Source organism: Mobula hypostoma (genome assembly GCF_963921235.1).
Source record: "Mobula hypostoma chromosome 8 unlocalized genomic scaffold, sMobHyp1.1 SUPER_8_unloc_2, whole genome shotgun sequence".
Lineage (NCBI taxonomy): Eukaryota > Metazoa > Chordata > Chondrichthyes > Myliobatiformes > Myliobatidae > Mobula > Mobula hypostoma.
The window spans coordinates 227000-240791 of record NW_026948125.1 but is presented as its reverse complement, the minus strand read 5'-3'; the positions used below and the strand labels follow the sequence as shown (position 1 = coordinate 240791).

Here is a 13792-nt window from a genome sequence, read left to right as displayed (position 1 = left end):
CTCAAACACTAACCCCCACTCACCTCAAACACTGACCCCCACTCACCTCAAACCACAAACACTGACCCCCACTCACCTCAAACACTGACCCCACTCACCTCAAACCACAAACACTGACCCACACTCACCTCAAACCTCAAACACTGACCCCAATCACCTCACCTCAAACACTGACCCCCACTCACCTCAAACCCCAAACACTGACCCCCACTCACCTCAAACACTGAATCCCACTCACCTCAAACACTGACCCACACTCACCTCAAACCACAAACACTGACCCCCACTCACGCCACAACACTGAACCCCACTCACCTCAAACCAAACACTGACCCCCTCACCTCAAACCCCAAACACTGACCAACACTCACCACAAACACTAACCCGCACTCACCTCAAACCACAAACACTGACCCACAATCACCTCAGACCCCAAACTACTAACCCCCACTCACCTCAAACACTGACCCACACTCACCTCAAAGCACAAACACTGATCCCACACTCACCTCAAATACTGACCCCCATTCACCACAAACACTGACCCACACTCACCTCAAACCTCAAACACAGACCCCCACTCATCTCAAATCACAAACACAGACCCCACTCACCTCCAATGCTAAACCCACTCACCTCAAACACTGACCCCCACTCACCTCAAATACTGACCCCCAGGCACGTCAAACACAGACCCCACTCACCTCAAACCACAAACACTGACCCCCACCCACTTCAAACCTCAAACACGAACCCACTCACCTCACTGACCCCCACTCACCTCAAACACTGACTCATATTCACCTCAAACCCCAAACACTGAACCCACTCACCTCAAACCCCAATCACTGACTCCACTTATCCCAACACTGACCCCACTCACCTCAAAACTCAAACACTGACCACCCACTCACCTCAAAACACAAACACTGAACCCCACTCACCTTAAACACTGACCCCCACTCACCATAAACACAGACCCCACTCACCTCAAAAACTGACCCCCCACTCACCTAAAACCTCAAACACTGACCCCCACTCACCTCAAAACACAAACACTGAACCCCATTCACCTTAAACACTGACCCCCACTCACCTCAAGCACAGACCCCCCCACTCACCTAAAACCTCAAACACTGACCCCCACTCACCGCAAACCTCAAACACTGACCCCCACTCACCGCAAACCTCAAACACTGACCTCCATTCACCTCAATCACTGACCCCCACTCACCTCAAACACTGACCCACACTCACCTCAAACCACAAACACTGACCTCCACTCAGCTCAAACACTGACCCCCACTCACCACAAACACTGATCCCCCACTCACCTCAAACTCCAAACACTGACCCCCACTCACCTCAAACACTGACCCCACTCACCACAAACACTGACCCACACTCACCTCAAACCCCAAACACTGACCCCCACTCACCTCAAACACTGACCCACACTCACCGCAAACCTCAAACACTAACCTCCATTCACCTCAATCACTGACCCTCACTCACCTCAAACACTGACCCACACTCACCACAAACACTGACTCACACTCACCTCAAACCTCAAACACTGACCCCACTCACCTCAAACCACAAACAGTAATCCCCCACTCACCTCAAACACTGACCCACACTCACCTCAAACCTCAAACACAGACCCCCACCCACCTCAAACACTGACCCACACTCACCTCAAACCCCAAACACTGACGCCAACTCATCTCAAACCCCAAAAACTAAACCCCGCTCACCTCAAGCACTGACAACACTCACTTCAAAACCCAAACACTGACCCTCATTCACCTCAAACCCCAAACACTGACCCCCAGTCACCTCAAACCTCAAACACTGACCACCCACTCACCTCAAAAACTGACCCCCACTCAGATCAAACGTTGACCTCCAGTCACGTCAAACCACAAACACTGACTTCCACTCACCTCAAACCCCAATCATTGACCCCCACTCACGTCAAACACTGACCCCTCACCTCAAACACTGAACCCCACTCACCTCAAACCACAAACACTGACCCCCACCCACCTCAAAACTCAAACACTGACCACCCACTCACCTCAAAACACAAACACTGAACCCCACTCACCTTAAACACTGACCCCCACTCACCTAAAACCTCAAACACTGACCCCCACTCACCTCAAGCACAGACCCCCCCACTCACCTAAAACCTCAAACACTGACCCCCACTCACCGCAAACCTCAAACACTGACCCCCACTCACCGCAAACCTCAAACACTAACCTCCATTCACCTCAATCACTGACCCCCACTCACCTCAAACACTGACCCACACTCACCTCAAAACACAAACACTGACCCCACTCACCTCAAACACTGACCCACACTCACTTCAAACCCCAAACACTGACCCCCACCCAGCTCAAACACTAACCCCCACTCACCTCAAACCCCAAACACTGACCCCACTCACCTCAAACACTGACCCACACTCACCTCAAACCCCAAACACTGACCCCCACTCACCTCAAACACTGACCCACACTCACCGCAAACCTCAAACACTAACCTCCATTCACCTCAATCACTGACCCCCACTCACCTCAAACACTGACCCACACTCACCACAAACACTGACTCACACTCACCTCAAACCTCAAACACTGACTTCCACTCACCTCAAACCTGATACACTGAACCCCAGTCACCTCAAACACTGACCCCCACTCACCTCAAACCACAAACACTGATCCCCCACTCACCTCAAATACTGACCCCCACTCACCACAAACACTGACCCACACTCACCACAAACACTGACCCACACTCACCTCAAACCTCAAACACTGACCCCACTCACCTCAAACCACAAACAGTAATCCCCCACTCACCTCAAACACTGACCCCCACCCACTTCAAACCTCAAACACGAACCCACTCACCTCGCTGACCCCCACTCACCTCAAACACTGACTCATATTCACCTCAAACCCCAATCACTGACTCCACTTATCCCAACACTGACCCCACTCACCTCAAACCTCAAACAGTGACCCCCACTCACCACAAACCACAAACACTGACCCCACTCACCGCAAACCTCAAACACTAACCTCCACTCATCTCAAACACTGACCTCCACTCACCTCAAACACTGACCTCCACTCACCTCAAACACTGATTCCCAGTCTTATCAAACACTGACCCACACTCACCACAAAGCACAAACACAGACCTCCACTCATCTCAAATCACAAACACTGACCCCGCTCACCTCCAATCCCAAACATTGAACCCACTCACCTCAAACCCCAATCATTGACCCTCACTCACGTCAAACACTGACCCATCACCTCAAACACTGAACCCCACTCACCTCAAACCACAAACACTGACCCCCACCCACCTCAAAACTCAAACACTGACCACCCACTCACCTCAAAACACAAACACTGAACCCCACTCACCTTAAACACTGACCCCCACTCACCACAAACACTGACCCACACTCACCACAAACACTGACCCCCCACTCACCTAAAACCTCAAACACTGACCCCCACTCACCTCAAAACACAAACACTGAACCCCACTCACCTCAAACACTGACCCCCACTCACCTCAAACACTGACCCCCACTCACCTCAAACCACAAACACTGACCCCCACTCACCGCAAACCTCAAACACTGACCCCCACTCACCGCAAACCTCAAACACTGACCTCCATTCACCTCAATCACTGACCCCCACTCACCTCAAACACTGACCCACACTCACCTCAAACCACAAACACTGACCTCCACTCAGCTCAAACACTGACCCCCACTCACCACAAACACTGATCCCCCACTCACCTCAAACTCCAAACACTGACCCCCACTCACCTCAAACACTGACCCCACTCACCACAAACACTGACCCACACTCACCTCAAACCCCAAACACTGACCCCCACTCACCTCAAACACTGACCCACACTCACCGCAAACCTCAAACACTAACCTCCATTCACCTCAATCACTGACCCTCACTCACCTCAAACACTGACCCACACTCACCACAAACACTGACTCACACTCACCTCAAACCTCAAACACTGACCCCACTCACCTCAAACCACAAACAGTAATCCCCCACTCACCTCAAACACTGACCCACACTCACCTCAAACCCCAAACACTGACGCCAACTCATCTCAAACCCCAAAAACTAAACCCCGCTCACCTCAAGCACTGACAACACTCACTTCAAAACCCAAACACTGACCCTCATTCACCTCAAACCCCAAACACTGACCCCCAGTCACCTCAAACCTCAAACACTGACCACCCACTCACCTCAAAAACTGACCCCCACTCAGATCAAACGTTGACCTCCAGTCACGTCAAACCACAAACACTGACTTCCACTCACCTCAAACCCCAATCATTGACCCCCACTCACGTCAAACACTGACCCCTCACCTCAAACACTGAACCCCACTCACCTCAAACCACAAACACTGACCCCCACCCACCTCAAAACTCAAACACTGACCACCCACTCACCTCAAACCCAAACACTGATCCCACACTCACCTCAAATACTAACCCCCACTCACCACAAACACTGACCCCCACTCACCACAAACACTGACCCACACTCACCTCAAACCACAAACACTGATCCCACACTCACCTCAAATACTGACCCCCACTCACCTCAAACACTGACCCACACTCACCTCAAAGCACAAACACTGATCCCACACTCACCTCAAATACTGACCCCCATTCACCACAAACACTGACCCACACTCACCTCAAACCTCAAACACAGACCCCCACTCATCTCAAATCACAAACACAGACCCCACTCACCTCCAACGCTAAACCCACTCACCTCAAACACTGACCCCCACTCACCTCAAATACTGACCCCCAGGCACGTCAAACACAGACCCCACTCACCTCAAACCACAAACACTGACCCCCACCCACTTCAAACCTCAAACACGAACCCACTCACCTCACTGACCCCCACTCACCTCAAACACTGACTCACATTCACCTCAAACCCCAAACACTGACTCCACTTATCCCAACACTGACCCCACTCACCTCAAACCTCAAACACTGACCCCCACTCACCACAAACCACAAACACTGAACCCCACTCACCTTAAACAGTGACTCCCACTCACCTCAAACACTGACTCATATTCACCTCAAACCCCAAACACTGAACCCACTCACCTCAAACCCCAATCACTGACTCCACTTATCCCAACACTGACCCCACTCACCTCAAACCTCAAACACTGACCCCCACTCACCACAAACCACAAACACTGACCCCACTCACCGCAAACCTCAAACACTAACCTCCACTCACCTCAAACACTGACCTCCACTCACCTCAAACACTGATTCCCAGTCATATCAAACACTGACCCCACTCACCTCAAACACTGACCCACACTCACCACAAAGCACAAACACAGACCTCCACTCATCTCAAATCACAAACACTGACCCCGCTCACCTCCAATCCCAAACATTGAACCCACTCACCTCAAACCCCAATCATTGACCCCCACTCACGTCAAACACTGACCCCTCACCTCAAAAACTGACCCCCCCACTCACCTAAAACCTCAAACACTGACCCCCACCCACCTCAAAACTCAAACACTGACCACCCACTCACCTCAAAACACAAACACTGAACCCCACTCACCTTAAACACTGACCCCCACTCACCACAAACACAGACCCCACTCACCTCAAAAACTGACCCCCCACTCACCTAAAACCTCAAACACTGACCCCCACTCACCTCAAAACACAAACACTGAACCCCATTCACCTTAAACACTGACCCCCACTCACCTCAAGCACAGACCCCCCCACTCACCTAAAACCTCAAACACTGACCCCCACTCACCGCAAACCTCAAACACTGACCCCCACTCACCGCAAACCTCAAACACTGACCTCCATTCACCTCAATCACTGACCCCCACTCACCTCAAACACTGACCCACACTCACCTCAAACCACAAACACTGACCTCCACTCAGCTCAAACACTGACCCCCACTCACCACAAACACTGATCCCCCACTCACCTCAAACTCCAAACACTGACCCCCACTCACCACAAACACTGATCCCCCACTCATCACAAACACTGACCCACACTCACCTCAAACCCCAAACACTGACCCCCACTGACCTCAAACACTGACCCACACTCACCGCAAACCTCAAACACTAACCTCCATTCACCTCAATCACTGACCCCCACTCACCTCAAACACTGACCCACACTCACCACAAACACTGACTCACACTCACCTCAAACCTCAAACACTGACCCCACTCACCTCAAACCACAAACAGTAATTCCCCACTCACCTCAAACACTGACCCACACTCACCTCAAACCTCAAACACAGACCCCCACCCACCTCAAACACTGACCCACACTCACCTCAAACCACAAACACTGACGCCAACTCATCTCAAACCCCAAAAACTAAACTCCGCTCACCTCAAGCACTGACAACACTCACTTCAAAACCCAAACACTGACCCTCATTCACCTCAAACCCCAAACACTGACCCCCAGTCACCTCATACCTCAAACACTGACCACCCACTCACCTCAAAAACTGACCCCCACTCAGATCAAACGTTGACCTCCAGTCACGTCAAACCACAAACACTGACTTCCACTCACCTCAAACCCCAATCATTGATCCCCACTCACGTCAAACACTGACCCCTCACCTCAAACACTGAACCCCACTCACCTCAAACCACAAACACTGACCCCCACCCACCTCAAAACTCAAACACTGACCACCCACTCACCTCAAAACACAAACACTGAACCCCACTCACCTTAAACACTGACCCCCACTCACCACAAACACAGACCCCACTCACCTCAAAAACTGACCCCCCACTCACCTAAAACCTCAAACACTGACCCCCACTCACCTCAAAACACAAACACTGAACCCCATTCACCTTAAACACTGACCCCCACTCACCTCAAGCACAGACCCCCCCACTCACCTAAAACCTCAAACACTGACCCCCACTCACCGCAAACCTCAAACACTGACCCCCACTCACCGCAAACCTCAAACACTGACCTCCATTCACCTCAATCACTGACCCCCACTCACCTCAAACACTGACCCACACTCACCTCAAACCACAAACACTGACCTCCACTCAGCTCAAACACTGACCCCCACTCACCACAAACACTGATCCCCCACTCACCTCAAACTCCAAACACTGACCCCCACTCACCTCAAACACTGAACCCACTCACCACAAACACTGACCCACACTCACCTCAAACCCCAAACACTGACCCCCACTCACCTCAAACACTGACCCACACTCACCGCAAACCTCAAACACTAACCTCCATTCACCTCAATCACTGACCCCCACTCACCTCAAACACTGACCCACACTCACCACAAACACTGACTCACACTCACCTCAAACCTCAAACACTGACCCCACTCACCTCAAACACTGACCCACACTCACCTCAAACCTCAAACACAGACCCCCACCCACCTCAAACACTGACCCACACTCACCTCAAACCCCAAACACTGACGCCAACTCATCTCAAACCCCAAAAACTAAACCCCGCTCACCTCAAGCACTGACAACACTCACTTCAAAACCCAAACACTGACCCTCATTCACCTCAAACCCCAAACACTGACCCCCAGTCACCTCAAACCTCAAACACTGACCACCCACTCACCTAAAAAACTGACCCCCACTCAGATCAAACGTTGACCTCCAGTCACGTCAAACCACAAACACTGACTTCCACTCACCTCAAACCTGATACACTGAACCCCAGTCACCTCAAACACTGACACCCACTCACCTCAAACCACAAACACTGATCCCCCACTCACCTCAAATACTGACCCCCACTCACCTCAAACACTGACCCACACTCACCTCAAACCTCAAACACAGACCCCAACCCACCTCAAACACTGACCCTCATTCACCTCAAACCCCAAACACTGACCCCCAGTCACCTCAAACCTCAAACACTGACCACCCACTCACCTCAAAAACTGACCCCCACTCAGATCAAACGTTGACCTCCAGTCACGTCAAACCACAAACACTGACTTCCACTCACCTCAAACCTGATACACTGAACCCCAGTCACCTCAAACACTGACACCCACTCACCTCAAACCACAAACACTGATCCCCCACTCACCTCAAACACTGACCCACACTCACCACAAACACTGACCCACACTCACCACAAACCTCAAACACTGACCCCACTCACCTCAAACCACAAACAGTAATCCCCCACTCACCTCAAACCTCAAACACAGACCCCCACTCATCTCAAATCACAAACTCAGACCCCCACCCACCTCAGACCACAGACACTGACCCCAACTCACCTCAAACACTGACCCACTCACCTCACTGACCCCCCACTCACCTCAAACCACAAACACTGAACCCCACTCACCTCAAACCACAAATACTGACCCCCACCCACCTCAAAACTCAAACATTGACCCCCTTCACCTCAAACCACAGTCACTGACCCCCACTCACCTCAAACCACAAACACTGATCCTCCACTCACCTCAAACCCAAACACTGATCCCACACTCACCTCAAATACTGACCCCCACTCACCACAAACACTGACCCACACTCACCACAAACACTGACCCACACTCACCACAAACCTCAAACACTGACCCCACTCACCTCAAACCACAAACAGTAATCCCCCACTCACCTCAAACACTGACCCACACTCACCTCAAAGCACAAACACTGATCCCACACTCACCTCAAATACTGACCCCCATTCACCACAAACACTGACCCACACTCACCTCAAACACTGATTCCCAGTCATATCAAACACTGACCCCACTCACCTCAAACACTGACCCACACTCACCACAAAGCACAAACACAGACCTCCACTCATCTCAAATCACAAACACTGACCCCGCTCACCTCCAATCCCAAACATTGAACCCACTCACCTCAAACCCCAATCATTGACCCCCACTCACGTCAAACACTGACCCCACTCACCTCAAACACTGAACCCCACTCACCTCAAACCACAAACACTGACCCCCACCCACCTCAAAATTCAAACACTGACCACCCACTCACCTCAAAACACAAACACTGAACCCCACTCACCTTAAACACTGACCCCCACTCACCTCAAACACAGACCCCACTCACCTCAAAAACTGACCCCCCCACTCACCTAAAACCTCAAACACTGACCCCCACTCACCTCAAAACACAAACACTGAACCCCACTCACCTTAAACACTGACCCCCACTCACCTCAAACACAGGCCCCCCCCACTCACCTAAAACCTCAAACACTGACCCCCACTCACCGCAAACCTCAAACACTGACCCCCACTCACCGCAAACCTCAAACACTAACCTCCATTCACCTCAATCACTGACCCCCACTCACCTCAAACACTGACCCACACTCACCTCAAACCACAAACACTGACCTCCACTCAGCTCAAACACTGACCCCCACTCACCACAAACACTGATCCCCCACTCACCTCAAACTCCAAACACTGACCCCCACTCACCTCAAACACTGACCCCACTCACCACAAACACTGACCCACACTCACCTCAAACCCCAAACACTGACCCCCACTCACCTCAAACACTGACCCACACTCACCACAAACCTCAAACACTAACCTCCATTCACCTCAATCACTGACCCCCACTCACCTCAAACACTGACCCACACTCACCTCAAACCACAAACACTGACCTCCACTCAGCTCAAACACTGACCCCCACTCACCACAAACACTGACCCACACTCACCACAAACACTGACCCACACTCACCTCAACCCTCAAACACTGACACCCACTCACCTCAAACCACAAACAATAATCCCCCACTCACCTCAAACACTGACCCACACTCACCTCAAACCTCAAACACAGACCCCCACTCATCTCAAATCACAAACACAGACCCCCACCCACCTCAAAACTCAAACACTGACCCCCACTCACCTCAAACACTGACCCACACTCACCTCAAACCTCAAACACAGACCCCCACTCATCTCAAATCACAAACCCTGACCCCACTCACCTCAAACACTGACCTCCACTCACCTCAAACACTGACTTCCACTCACCTCAAACACTGACCCCACTCACCTCAAACCACAAACACTGACCCCACTCACCTCAAACCACAAACAGTAATCCCCCACTCACCTCAAACACTGACCCACACTCACCTCAAAGCACAAACACTGATCCCACACTCACCTCAAATACTGACCCCCATTCACCACAAACACTGACCCACACTCACCTCAAACCTCAAACACTGAACCCCACTCACCTCAAACCACAAATACTGACACCCACCCACCTCAAACCACAGTCACTGACCCCCACTCACCTCAAACCACAAGCACTGATCCTCCACTCACCTCAAACCCAAACACTGATCCCACACTCACCTTAAACACTGACCCCCACTCACCTCAAACACAGACCCCACTCACCTCAAAAACTGACCTCCCACTCACCTAAAACTTCAAACACTGACCCCCACTCACCTCAAACACAAACACTGAACCCCACTCACCTTAAACACTGACCCCCACTCACCTCAAACACAGACCCCCACTCACCTAAAACCTCAAACACTGACCCCCACTCACCGCAAACCTCAAACACTAACCTCCATTCACCTCAATCACTGACCCCCACTCACCTCAAACACTGACCCACACTCACCTCAAACCACAAACACTGACCTCCACTCAGCTCAAACACTGACCCCCACTCACCACAAACACTGATCCCCCACTCACCTCAAACTCCAAACACTGACCCCCACTCACCTCAAACACTGACCCCACTCACCACAAACACTGACCCACACTCACCTCAAACCCCAAACACTGACCTCCACTCACCTCAAACACTGATTCCCAGTCATATCAAACACTGACCCCACTCACCTCAAACACTGACCCACACTCACCACAAAGCACAAACACAGACCTCCACTCATCTCAAATCACAAACACTGACCCCGCTCACCTCCAATCCCAAACATTGAACCCACTCACCTCAAAACCCAATCATTGACCCCCACTCACGTCAAACACTGACCCATCACCTCAAACACTGAACCCCACTCACCTCAAACCACAAACACTGACCCCCACCCACCTCAAAACTCAAACACTGACCACCCACTCACCTCAAAACACAAACACTGAACCCCACTCACCTTAAACACTGACCCCCACTCACCTCAAACACAGACCCCACTCACCTCAAAAACTGACCCCCCCACTCACCTAAAACCTCAAACACTGACCCCCACTCACCTCAAAACACAAACACTGAACCCCACTCACCTTAAACACTGACCCCCACTCACCTCAAACACAGGCCCCCCCCACTCACCTAAAACCTCAAACACTGACCCCCACTCACCGCAAACCTCAAACACTGACCCCCACTCACCGCAAACCTCAAACACTAACCTCCATTCACCTCAATCACTGACCCCCACTCACCTCAAACACTGACCCACACTCACCTCAAACCACAAACACTGACCTCCACTCAGCTCAAACACTGACCCCCACTCACCACAAACACTGATCCCCCACTCACCTCAAACTCCAAACACTGACCCCCACTCACCTCAAACACTGACCCCACTCACCACAAACACTGACCCACTCACCTCAAACCCCAAACACTGACCCCCACTCACCTCAAACACTGACCCACACTCACCACAAACCTCAAACACTAACCTCCATTCACCTCAATCACTGACCCCCACTCACCTCAAACACTGACCCACACTCACCTCAAACCACAAACACTGACCTCCACTCAGCTCAAACACTGACCCCCACTCACCACAAACACTGACCCACACTCACCACAAACACTGACCCACACTCACCTCAACCCTCAAACACTGACACCCACTCACCTCAAACCACAAACAATAATCCCCCACTCACCTCAAACACTGACCCACACTCACCTCAAACCTCAAACACAGACCCCCACTCATCTCAAATCACAAACACAGACCCCCCCCCACCTCAAAACTCAAACACTGACCCCCACTCATCTCAAATCACAAACCCTGACCCCACTCACCTCAAACACTGACCTCCACTCACCTCAAACACTGACTTCCACTCACCTCAAACACTGACCCCACTCACCTCAAACCACAAACACTGATACTCACTCACCTCAAACACTGATCCCCAGTCACCTCAAACACTGACCCCCACTCACCTCAAACCCCAAACACTGACGCCACCTCATCTCAAACCCCAAAAACTAACCCCCGCTCACCTCAAACACTGACAACACTCAGTTCAAAACCCAAACACTGACCCCCACTCACCTCAAACCCCAAACACTGACCCCCAGTCACCTCAAACCTCAAACACTGACCACCCACTCACCTCAAAACACAAACACTGAACCCCACTCACCTTAAACACTGAACCCCACTCACCACAAACACAGACCCCACTCACCTCAAAAACTGACCCCCCACTCACCTAAAACCTCAAACACTGACCCCCACTCACCTCAAAACACAAACACTGAACCCCATTCACCTTAAACACTGACCCCCACTCACCTCAAGCACAGACCCCCCCACTCACCTAAAACCTCAAACACTGACCCCCACTCACCGCAAACCTCAAACACTGACCCCCACTCACCGCAAACCTCAAACACTGACCTCCATTCACCTCAATCACTGACCCCCACTCACCTCAAACACTGACCCACACTCACCTCAAACCACAAACACTGACCTCCACTCACCTCAAACACTGACCCCCACTCACCACAAACACTGATCCCACACTCACCTCAAACTCCAAACACTGACCCCCACTCACCTCAAACACTGACCCCACTCACCACACTGACCCACACTCACCTCAAACCCCAAACACTGACCCCCACTCACCTCAAACACTGACCCACACTCACCGCAAACCTCAAACACTAACCTCCATTCACCTCAATCACTGACCCCCACTCACCTCAAACACTGACCCACACTCACCACAAACACTGACTCACACTCACCTCAAACCTCAAACACTGACCCCACTCACCTCAAACCACAAACAGTAATTCCCCACTCACCTCAAACACTGACCCACACTCACCTCAAACCTCAAACACAGACCCCCACCCACCTCAAACACTGACCCACACTCACCTCAAACCACAAACACTGACGCCAACTCATCTCAAACCCCAAAAACTAAACTCCGCTCACCTCAAGCACTGACAACACTCACTTCAAAACCCAAACACTGACCCTCATTCACCTCAAACCCCAAACACTGACCCCCAGTCACCTCATACCTCAAACACTGACCACCCACTCACCTCAAAAACTGACCCCCACTCAGATCAAACGTTGACCTCCAGTCACGTCAAACCACAAACACTGACTTCCACTCACCTCAAACCCCAATCATTGATCCCCACTCACGTCAAACACTGACCCCTCACCTCAAACACTGAACCCCACTCACCTCAAACCACAAACACTGACCCCCACCCACCTCAAAACTCAAACACTGACCACCCACTCACCTCAAAACACAAACACTGAACCCCACTCACCTTAAACACTGACCCCCACTCACCACAAACACAGACCCCACTCACCTCAAAAACTGACC

At 51.6% G+C, this 13792-nt stretch overlaps 1 protein-coding gene across 2 annotated transcripts in view; it reads right to left on the bottom strand.

Annotated features, from left to right (window-relative positions):
• Window positions 1–13792, bottom strand: part of smg9 (SMG9 nonsense mediated mRNA decay factor) — a 93448-nt gene that overhangs the window by 44093 nt on the left and 35563 nt on the right. The gene's annotated exons all lie outside the window — the stretch shown is intronic.